Source organism: Acyrthosiphon pisum, chromosome A2, assembly GCF_005508785.2.
Source record: "Acyrthosiphon pisum isolate AL4f chromosome A2, pea_aphid_22Mar2018_4r6ur, whole genome shotgun sequence".
Classification (NCBI taxonomy): domain Eukaryota; kingdom Metazoa; phylum Arthropoda; class Insecta; order Hemiptera; family Aphididae; genus Acyrthosiphon; species Acyrthosiphon pisum.
The window spans coordinates 77,361,538-77,373,571 of NC_042495.1; the positions used below are offsets into that span (position 1 = coordinate 77,361,538).

Genomic DNA, 12,034 nt, shown 5'->3' on the forward strand with positions numbered 1-12,034 from the left:
CCACTAAGTAGAGTTTTTCTCAATAGTGGATAACTCTCTATAGTGGACATTTTTTAATTCCCCGTGGCTGTCCACTATATAGAGGTTTCACTGTATAGGTAATTTTACATAATTATATAAAGTATAAATGGTACATAATAGGTGTCCAATACGTCTTCAATACGGGTATTTAGGTACTAACCTAACCTAACTGTCATAGTCCTCGAGTGTGTTACGTAAATTCAGCTGCAAAACGCTGCTAACACCAAAACGTGCGTGTACAAAATTTTCAATACCTATGATTTTTCCTTCCCTCATCGTTATACCATATTTGCCCTATCCTCGAAACGGTTCTTCGTTGTACATCATATTTTATAATAATAATAACATGCGGGGGAATAATATCATTAAGGGCGAAATCGCGCGTATAATTCCGTCACGGTAGGCCAAAGTTACACAATCGGATGTTTACACTCACTCTGTCTCTCACTCACACATACACACACACATGCCTATACATATACATAATAACATGCATTACTTTACATAGTTAAAACTCACTATACGTATATATGTATAGCGATATTAATTCAGCGGCAATACAACTCGAGCTGGTAGCGACTTTTAAAGGGTTCGACCTTTGAACGACTCACGCCGTTCTATACGGACCGTGACGATATTTCGCAAAGGTCGTGATTTTGTCGACGTCGTCGTCCGTCGTCGTTGAGGGGACGCACGGTAGTTCTTCGTATAATAAAATAATAAATTGATAACATTATGAACAGTATACATATCAGTGCGAACACAGTATACTTATATACCTATCTAAATTGTATACGGAATAATAATAATATTAATGAGTGTAGTATACTGCTGTGGCCTAAGCTCGACTCCCCAGAGATGGAGAAATACCATGCAAGCGCAGAAAATTGTTACCTATAGGCTATATACTCGCTATAGGCTAGCTATAATTCATATTCGTTAATTAATTGCTATACGTCATAGCCACGTAGGTTATCGTAAGGTACCTCTATTCTGGTTTCGATGGCGACGGATCAGAAGAATTTTTTGTCACGATAATTTTTTTCCGCAATTTTTAATTACCCTGCATGCAGTGGCGTCATTTGGGAGGGGGGGCAACTGGGGCATTTGCCCCAGTCTTGTATTTAAATCAATCTTAAGTCGGCACATTTACCACACGCACCCCCCCACCACACACACATTAACGTCTATAGCACTATGCTATGAGAATCTAAGTGAAAAAAATTTGAGTCGGAAAAACAGTGAAAAATTTCCCTAGTCTAATAAAAACTAAAATGACGCCATTGCCTGCATGGCGTTATAAATTTCAATGTACTTATGTACCTATATTATAATATATTGTGTGTATCGTGTGAGCGATAGTGTCATACGAGTCTGGCGGTGCAGATCATGTGTACGTTTGGTTGTTGTTTAAATTCGTTATCGGTGGCAGAAATTGCGATAAAAACCCGTACTCTGTTTGTCGTCACTCGTCGTTGCTAACCGCCTCCCGGAAGGTCCCGTTCATCGATGCGTATAGCATCATAGTACACAATATTGCATCTGCTATAATATGCACTGTGTAGTGTAGGGTATTCAGAGGCGATATAATATTATATAAATATAATAATATAACACAATAAGTTCATGTCTGTTTAATCTAAATAGTGTGTGTATGTGTGTGCTGGAAAAAAATGCAGTCATGTGTGTTGGCGGCGTTGCTCATTTAATAATATATTATAAACATGCCGTTCCATAAGAACGTACGTATCCTACAATATATAGATAAATTATAAATTAAATTATATAATAACATACAAGCGTTTGTAGGGCGTAGGCGGTGGACGTCGCAGCTGTGATGATAACGTCAGACTACTCGAGCAGATACGCGTATTTATAAAAAGTTTTATTATAATAACCCACTCGTGGCGGCCCGGGTGCTCTTATTACGACAAAGGCAGCAACAACTAAAAAACATAAGCAATTGGTAACATCAAAGGTATATGGTTACTTACACTTGACCAAGGGTGCCATTTCGGATACCGCAGAGGCAGGGTATATACATCAATACATGGGGTGGCCCTGTTTCAACCATATAATTCCATATCATATTATAATATATTGTTATATTGGCCTACCTTAATTGTATGCATGTCTGCACCAGTACAGGCAAAATTAAATCAATCAATATACAATAAAATATGTTATAAACATTTTATTAATTAAAATTAATTTATTAAATGTTTATTAAAATGACATGTCATTGTAGCCTGTAGCATGTAGGCAAGGTACAAAAAACTAGAGTCTCGACAATATTGTTATATAATTGAAAAGTTGAAAGGAGGAAGACGTTTATCAGCAAAGCGAAGGGTATAATATTATAATTTTAGAACATATTTTGCATCCCATGTAAAAATCAGAACAACGTCCATGCGTTTTACAGTTACTTCTGTAGCCCGGCGGTGGAAAATATGGCCTTAAAAAAAGTTCTAATTAATATTATAAGCGTAATAAACCTAAATCGAAGCGAGTAACTATTCGCCTGACCACCATATTTTGAGAATCATAAATCTGGCCCCGAGTCGTAATAGTAATAACTAATATAAGCAATAACTATATTATTATATATGATCAGTTTTATGAGAGATCACGCTTTTAAGAGTAGTCGACCAATTAAAACTTGTTGCGACCTCATAGCTGTTGGCGGCATTGTTAAATACCGCAAAACCATCCCATCATATTCAATCATGTATTAGTAGCTTAAATTTCCAGATTTTTTTTTAGTAGGAGGGGTTATAGGTTATACATTTATACTCTATAAAAATATATTTGATGATTTTTCTGAAATTCGTGGGGGGGTTTGAACCCCTAAAGCACCACCTCCTCTTGTGTACGCGTCTTAACGCGACCAATGCGTAGACAAAATATAGCGTACAAGGTGTTTTTATATTACTATATTTTTTTTTCTATATTTGTTCATTGAAACGACCTCAAGGCCTTTGACAATGCTTATCACAAGTGGGTAGTAGGGAGATCGTGTGATCTATTTATCTATGTATATATCACTATATGCATGATACTACCCCCCTTCTCAAAGAGGAGACATGTGCGGTCTTCACTCCCAGTGGAGTGGGACCTAGTTGGAAACCGGATAATGCAATCGGACGACAGCACGGGAAAATGGTGACTGCGTAGAATCACACACATTTTTTTGCATTTTGCTATGAATCGAACCGATGACTGTGTGAGTCGTAGTCAACTGCGTGACCACTGCGCGACTCCGGCCCCGATATTACTATATTAGGTATATAATATTATTACCACGATAAAATTCACGTCGATGAAGTATGGTTAAAGCCTAAAAGGGTCAGACTATGGGTAAAATATTAAAAAAAATTATTTGGATTAAGTATTCGAGTATTTATGAAAAATAGTATTACGAATAAAGTTTTTGAAAATATGCTATTAAGTATTAATCAAATATTTATTTTAGATATAAAAATAATGATGGTCGTCTCAAATAATATATATGCAATGATAGCCAACGAGATAATATACCTACTGTATTATTTATGTATATAAGTATAATATAACTGTGATAGTTTATGATTTACAATATGACAATAAATATTGTATCATAATAAATATTTATATAAACAAATTAATTTTAATACTATAGTCTATAACTAAAATATTTTGAATAAAGTATTCGAAATACTTTTAAAAGTACTTATTCAAAATATAGCATAAATTACTTTTAAGAAACAGTATTCTAAAATATGTCTGTGTTTTAGTTTTAGTTTATTTACTACTATAAAAATATGTGCGTAACAATGTCTTACGAGTTACGGGGGACGAGATTTAAACGTTTTGTACAGCTTTTAAGGTGAAATCCAATTGTTGGGATAATATATCACTGAAGATTTTAACTATCTTGAACTCTCAAAGGAAATCGGCAACAAGCAGGTTATTTGTTTTCGAAATTATACAAAAACTTTCATCGGTATGTTATAAATAATAAAGTACCTATAGGTATGATATATTATGATTTAGGTATGTGTATAATTGCGTGTGTATTGTGTAATCTGAAAACTCGATTGACGAATTGTGTAATAATTAAATAATTATGTAAATACTAAATATACCAACACTAAAACACTTGTCAATCAGAAACAATCGTTCGGGGGGCCGTGGTAGTGTGGGTCATTCTTACAATGCAGATTATAATAAATCGTACAGAAAAGTAAACAATACGAACAAGAAACGAAAAAAAGCGCAAAAACTTTTCTGCTATGATGGTCCTATATATATATTATAATGTACACTATATTGTTTATAAACCATTGTGGCATATATGAATGTTTTAATGTTAACGTAGCATACATAGTGCGAGGGGAGAGAAAAATCTAATTACGTTAATGTTCGAATGAAAACGAATCAGTAGAAAGTACAATGTTTTCATTGTTTTGTCATAGTTTGTAAACCTAATTATCAAATATGATTTCCTTATGTAAAGGAGAAGGAGGATCGTTATTAAATTAACGCGCGCTTGTGCTAGTTATTCGATTTGAAATCATACTAAAGCACAGGGTATATTAGAGGTCCAAAATGTTCGTTACACCTTCGGTAGTACGATGGCAATAATAAATAGCATAAATAAGATCGGCACATATTTACCAACCATAATATTACTTTGATGTAATTTCGTATCATAAAGTGGTACAAATACTATAGGGGTACTGGACCCCCCTCCCCCAGAAAAATTTTAAAAATCCACGAATTATATTTTTCTCTTTACAAAACTTAAATATTCGAAATGAAGTACATATTCATTAAAATTAAAAGTACATTTTTGTTTTGAAAAACTCGAAAATTGAATTTGAGTATTGTTGTGTAGCCGGCTAGATCGATCACGTATTATGTAGGTATAATAATATAATATAATAACATGCGTGTGTACCAATATCGTTATTTTAAAAATGACCGCTGCCGTCAAAGAGGAAGAGCGGACGACTGCAGGAGACAACGACGGGAGGATCGTCACGGCGCGTTGTGGGCGATACGCTTCCGAGTCGACCGCCACGTCGTCCACCCTTCCCATCTACCACCCGTCGACCATCCTCCCTCGTCCACAATTATTCGTCCCTCCGAACTTAGTCGCGTGTGTACGCTATCGGTGCACGTACGCACGCGTGTGCTATCATAATACCGGAGGGGGCGTCTCCGCCGTTGGTGCTATATAAGCGACCAACGACTCGCCGAAATTGAGCACTACCACTTGACGGATGTACCCGCACGGATCGCCACTGCCGCCACTTCGCGTTCGGCACGAACAACGAGGACGTATACACGCAACCGTCGTAAGTACCTACGCGAAAAATCGCAAACAGTTTTTAGAACATTTCTGTGGAATGATGGCAGAAGCTGATATGTACATTTTGTTAATTTTTGAATTATCATTTAAATAGTTAAGAAATCGTATAGATATTTTAAGTGGTGGAAAAATATTATGTGTGTGGCGCCATTAATGTGCAAAGACCAAAACTGATATGTCATTATTTGAAAATATATGTATTTGTAAACTAAGTTTGTAAAATGTACATATCAGCTTCTGCCATTTTTCCACAGATTTAACGTGTAGGTAATCTGTAGTCTAGCTTATATTTAGGTATATTATTTACATACCGGTAGGTAAAGTTAAAAATTTTAAGTCGCGTTCTTCCAAAAGCTAGCACTAAGTGAAATTTTTTTTGGAATAATATCCATAAAACGGCACGATTTATCAATTATTATTATTTATAGTTAGTTATTAATTTTAATTATTTGTTATACAAACCCTGGTCATATTCGAATAACTAACAAAGCGATGTGACTATGTGGGTAAGATTTTCAAATTTTTATTTTTGCTCTTCTGTAAAATGTAGAAATCAAGCCACCAAATGCCCACGGGGCGTCTCCGAAATCATCTGGCAAAACATTTTTTTTCCTCCAACCCGTCTGCATAGTGTTGTACCTATAGAAGGTGCCATCGGATGCGGCCGGTGCTGTAAGCTATAACAATATAGTGTTATTTTTTCCGCGCATTTTTATGTGTTCTTTTTATGTTTAAAATAGTATAATAGTCATAATAATAATAATACGCTGACGATATAGGTAGAATTTAGTGTGTGTCCGAAAGTCGTGTATGGTTTTGTGTATTATAATATAATTTACAGAGGCGTATAAATGGTACGTTAAACTGCGTCTTTATGTTAGCAGTGCAAATTGTGTAGTGAAGCAAAATTACATTTCAAAAGTTTACCACTGTACAGTATTTTGCAATCATTTTAAATCGCGAGCTCATTGTCATCACTTTATATTGTATAATTCAGTCATACATTTAAACACAAAAAATTTTTGGTTTCCTCAATTTTCGCATAAAGGCATTCGCTTTTTTGATTTACAAAATATAGTTGATAATAATTTTTGATTTTTCCTTTCTTTAGATTGTTGCAGGTACGCTTATAAAATATGTTTTGGTACCTTTATTATTTCGGTAATTGTAAATTTATTTTTGAAGGGCTTCCAATTATATAAAAATATATGAGTTCATAGCAGTATTTTAAAGATTTTTGTTTATATTTTTCACAGTATATGTATATAAGTTAAAATATTCATTATATAACAGTAACGCCACTCGAACTGTTCTAATTTATTCGAATTTGATAAGTATCATTTAAATGAGGCTGCTGAAGTACGCATGTTAAATAAAACGTCGTCAAGTGATATATTATAATAATTGTAGTATAGTACTATAGAATAGTTTATCGAATGTAAATGACAACAGATGTTTTTTCCACTTCATTTAAAATACAGACATTTTTGTAACTTAATATTTTAAAAAGAAATCCCACTTCGACGCATTTGCTCAAGCACTTTATATATATGTGTGTTAACAAAATGACAAAACAAAAAATATCAAATGTTCATTAACCTCGGTAGCATAATATAAGATATAATACAATTCTTTGTATTTAAATCTCAGCGTAATTCGTAAGGCAATAATGGTACCTATTATAATATTTAATACGACACGATTACATATTATATAGACGCACTACTCGTTACATTTCTCCCTTATTTATTTATATAACGTCGTACGTTAATATATTTTTATGGTCCGCAATTTGCACCATACCTTTATATATTTATAATACTATATACGCACATTACATATATTTAATAATTAATATTTTACTATACATACATACGTTTAAATACCTAGTATATTATTATTATTTTTGTTAAAGTGCTCAATTCGATACCGGCCTATACAGAGTTTACCTATATCGGTCAACTACCTGAATTGTAAAAACTTACCTAACTATTTCAATAATCAAAAATGGAAAATTTGAATTCTAGTTATAAAATATTTTAATACATTAACTCAGTTGTTTGAGAAGTACAAAAACTAATATTTTAGTTTTGACTTTTGAGTTAACATAATCAACAATTCAACCGTATAATACACTATCGACTATAATAATATCGTGGTTTTCCCATATAGTTGTAATTGGCGAAAATCATATTTCAATAATCCTAATTAGAAAGAAAACTCAAAAGTCATCTACGCGGCATTATACACTCTGTGTAATTTAATGCACGGAGGATACGACGTCACCGACGTCTAATAAAAATATAAAATACATAAAAATAATGTTACCTCGGTGCAGGGTGCAACTATAATATTATATCACACGCCTTCGACTCTTTGACATTTCGGAAATCGCACCCCTTCGTCGATACGTCCACGGAAAACGACCCGAGCACTAAAATAATGATAGTATATTGTATCTATATAATAATAATAATAATATTTCGTTTCGCCGGCCGACTGCAGGATGTCCCCGGCGGCGCTCTTGTATTTTTCGATGTTATGTACACGCAGATAAGCGCTGCCACAAGCAGCGTGGATAGAATATTGAGGGTTGTTGTAAAGAGCTTTTAGGTGAATATAACCCACTAGGCCACTCCAAGTCCTCTTTTCATTAAGTCACCGCATGTGCCTCGCCCACTCCATTTACGTAGTTTTTTCTTTTTACTTTTTAAAGCGCACTTTTTTTTTTTTTATTATCAAATAATGTCGCCGCCCCACAGTCTTTTCACACGCACATTTACCCGCGCTATCGAGACTTTCGCAAACATAATAGGTTACACGCTGCAGTGTATACACGAACTTTTTCCAATATTTTACACGTATAGGTATCTGTCATATTCACGAACGGATTAGCTGTGGACGGAATACACCATCCATCTATACCACAAGATGACGACAACGACGACGACGTCGACACGGTGACGTGACGATACATTTATGCGACGCCCAAAGAATTTAAAATTTATTGTCCACGTCTATATATACCTGTTATAAGTTATAACTATATATTTCAAAAAAATTATTAAAAATAATAAAATATGATAAATAATAAAACACAATGGATATTCAGAGTTACTCACTCAATTTGGATGTGATGTTCAAATTGGCGCCACCACAACCTCCTTGAGTGAGCGACTCGGGGATCTACATGGTCGTCGCAAACTGCAGCATACAATACCCGCGTGGATGATTATTGTTGGTCGGAATAACAATATAACACAATATTATTATATTATAATTTATAATATCGATTATGCAACATGGCGTGGATCTATTATTTTTCACTCGTGTCTTTGTATATAATTTATGACTTCGTCAACTGAAATAATTGCATTCAGACGAAATCAAACATATAAATAACATGTATTCAAAACATTATAATTATTTAATATTATTATGTTACTATTGCCTATATTGTACTATTTACTACCCAGTAAATACATTACATAACGTTGTATCACGTGAGTGTATTTAGTATTTACCATCATATATTATAATGTTATTGATAGGATTGAATTTTTTTACTTTATTTTCGTTTTGGTGAATTTTATTGTATATTATATACACCAAATAAATATATTATATTCTAATGTTATCACCAGATTCTTTAGTAAAATGTTGTACCTTTTTTTTTATCATAGGTACATAATGTAAATTACCACCGATCATGCATGCCTTGTCGTAATTATTGTAATTATATATTTTTAATCGATGTATTTCATAAATATTAAACAAATAAAAAGTAAAATTACAATTACTATTTACTATAAAATAATAATAATTTTATTTATAATATTAAATTGTATACTGCAGCTTCCATTACTAATCAAACATGTAAATATGTATATATGTCCATATTTCCTCTCTCAAATAGCCAAACCGTATTTACTGATTGTATTTCAGCTTGGTCGAACACGTGGGCTCGTTGTATTATATCAGCTTTAAAATATTTAAACATAATTTCTCCAAATATTATTCAGATTTAAATTTAATCTTTGTATTTTTTAATTTTGCTGAATATTTTATCGATGATATACCTATACATATTCATTGTTAGTTGCATTTTTTCTCTTCAAATAACAGCTATACGTAGGAATTAAAATGAGAACAAATCCGATTTAAATGAGAAATCAAAATAAAATACAAATGCTGCTTTTACCTCCGGACTTCAGTAACACAATTTAGAGTTTTAAAAAAATTGTATTGTATAAACAGTAACCAAATTGTTTTAAACAATAAACATTGCAAATTACACAAAGTTCGCAACTTGTTAAACAATAAACGAGATGTGAAAGGATTTGATGATTGTAAAATCCAGAACCCTATACCGAGTTAAGCACTGTAAATCAGATTTATATTTACAATAGAATCATGTATACAAATTAAATATACGTTTGGAATAAAACGATATGGTTTTTATGATCCTTTTACTTGTTTCCATAAAAACTTAAATCATGAGTGACTGAATATGTGAATATTTTTAATTTTTCTACTATAGTAAATGTATAAGTTGGTTAAACGTAGTTATACATTAGAAGTAACAATATAACATTAAATATTAAAAAAAATATTTGTTTAAAAGTTTATTTTATGGTTAGTAATTTATATTTTAACTATACATTTTAAGTTATAACAATTCAATTAAATATTATAAATGGTTATTAAGGTTTTAACACAAACAAAGCGGGTTAGTGGATGTCGCTCTGCTGTACAGTAGGTTACAAGTGGGTCAATATATAATGGATTATATTAAACTTGAGTTCAATAATATAATATCACTGTATGAGAAAAACGATTCTGAACGGAGACGGTTTGTCAGTCAGGTTATTATATTTTATTATAGCCTGTAAGTTGAATTAATATTATAATATTATATATTATTCGTTGCTATGGTGGTAGGTAAGCAAAGCGTAAAAATTAAAATCCTGTTTTTAGCGGTTTTTCGTAATTTTTCGATGGTTTTTCACGTGGCATTAAATACCTAACTATTGACAAAATCAAAAAATGATCTCTCTAAAGTACTGTTTTGATCAAATTTTCTAAAATATAAGATACTATATGTTGAGATTGAAGCACTCCTTCTAGTAGAAATGTTGTATGCAGGATAAAAAAAAAAAATTAACACCATTGTAAAACCACTAGCTATCTCGCTCCGCTCAGAATCTAAAATAAAATAGGTAATAAATAATAATGCAATTGGCCATAATATTCTACAATTTAACATATTTTTTTGGTGATTATTCAAATTATTCAAATTATATTTTATATTCAATTGATTATGTGTAGGACTTATACGGACCACAGACTACAGGTATTATACGATTCATTCTAGTTTATAAACTACCCCAACATAAGATGACTCACTGCATCACAGCGGGTATGAAGTTAATCGTGAGTATACTATTATGATAATACATTAAACTATACTGACACGATAGTTTTAGTGATATATCTTACAGGTACAAATTATCGTTGCAACCCTTTGAAATTACTTATCCAAAAAAATATGTGTAATATGTAGGTAACTAAAGTCCTCAGAATACCTACACCAAGTATTTTTCTTCATCAAGTTATTTTAAATTTAGTGCCATAGTGCCATTCATAGGTAACAAAATCGTCCAAAACTATAAAAAAAAAATTTGATTTAGATATATTAATAAAATACACTCTAATAAAAGTGATTTTGGACATTTTAGTACATACACTCACAAAAATTAATTTTAATAATAAATATACAAGACACAGTATTGTGGACTCAAACAAAACCCATGGATTTATTAAATAATGAATATTAAGTTTACATTAAAATACATACCTATGTTGACGACTCAGCACTCAATAATTAGTAGTAGTAGGTAGGTAACTTGTAAAATAATGTTGATATAATATTTCACAGAAAACAATTTAACCAGTGTTTTACACTATACCTAATAGTCTTACATTTTAATAAAATATTATATAATACCATTAAGCACCGAAAAAGATCATTAAATCTTGTCATTTTTGTTTAATGACACATTTAGAAACAAATTTAAATGGATATTTAATTTTAAATTAGTATTAATAATGATATTACTTCTAGCCCGGAAAAGCAATTATTATAATTGAATAAATTAATGAAATATCTTGGCATGATTTTGTATTGATTTGTTTTCAGTTCTATGAACATGTAATAAATATAAATTCGTTTATAATAATATTAAAGAGTAAATATTATAGAAGCCCGAAGCACTCAATAATGGTGGTGGTCTCAAAATGTACAGATAGAGTCTATATTCTATAATAATCATTTTATTGAAAGAAAATATTTAATAAGAGATACTCCAAAGGTATAGGACATTTTCATAAAAACATGTTTAAATCTAAGTATCTATATGTATGTGTGTTCAAATTAAATTTAAAAAAGGTGGGTAAGTGGATGTCGCTCTGCTGTACAGTAGGTTACAAGTGGGTCACTGTATAATGGATAGTATTAAATTTGAATTCAATGATATAATATCACTGTATAAGAAAAACGATTCTGAGCGGAGACGGTTTGTCAGTCTAGATATTAGACATACATATTATAGGTATACTTATCTATAGTATTATTAATAATTTTCAAATTAATCATATCAC

At 31.8% G+C, this 12,034-nt stretch overlaps 1 long non-coding RNA gene and 1 other non-coding gene across 3 annotated transcripts in view; both read left to right on the plus strand.

The window, feature by feature from the left end:
- Positions 1-5,222: 5,222 nt before the first annotated feature.
- The window catches only part of LOC100570225, a 14,117-nt gene continuing 7,305 nt past the window's right edge, over positions 5,223-12,034 (plus strand). The window contains exons 1-2 of one of the 2 annotated variants that reach the window (XR_001680146.2): positions 5,223-5,360; positions 10,703-10,807. This is a non-coding gene — a long non-coding RNA (uncharacterized LOC100570225). The remainder of the gene's footprint in view (positions 5,361-10,702; positions 10,808-12,034) is intronic. The other variant, XR_119483.4, reaches the window with a different exon arrangement.
- On the plus strand, positions 8,491-8,551 carry Mir307 (microRNA mir-307). Its single transcript, NR_040151.1, has one exon. It is a non-coding gene; the product is annotated as a microRNA mir-307 (primary transcript).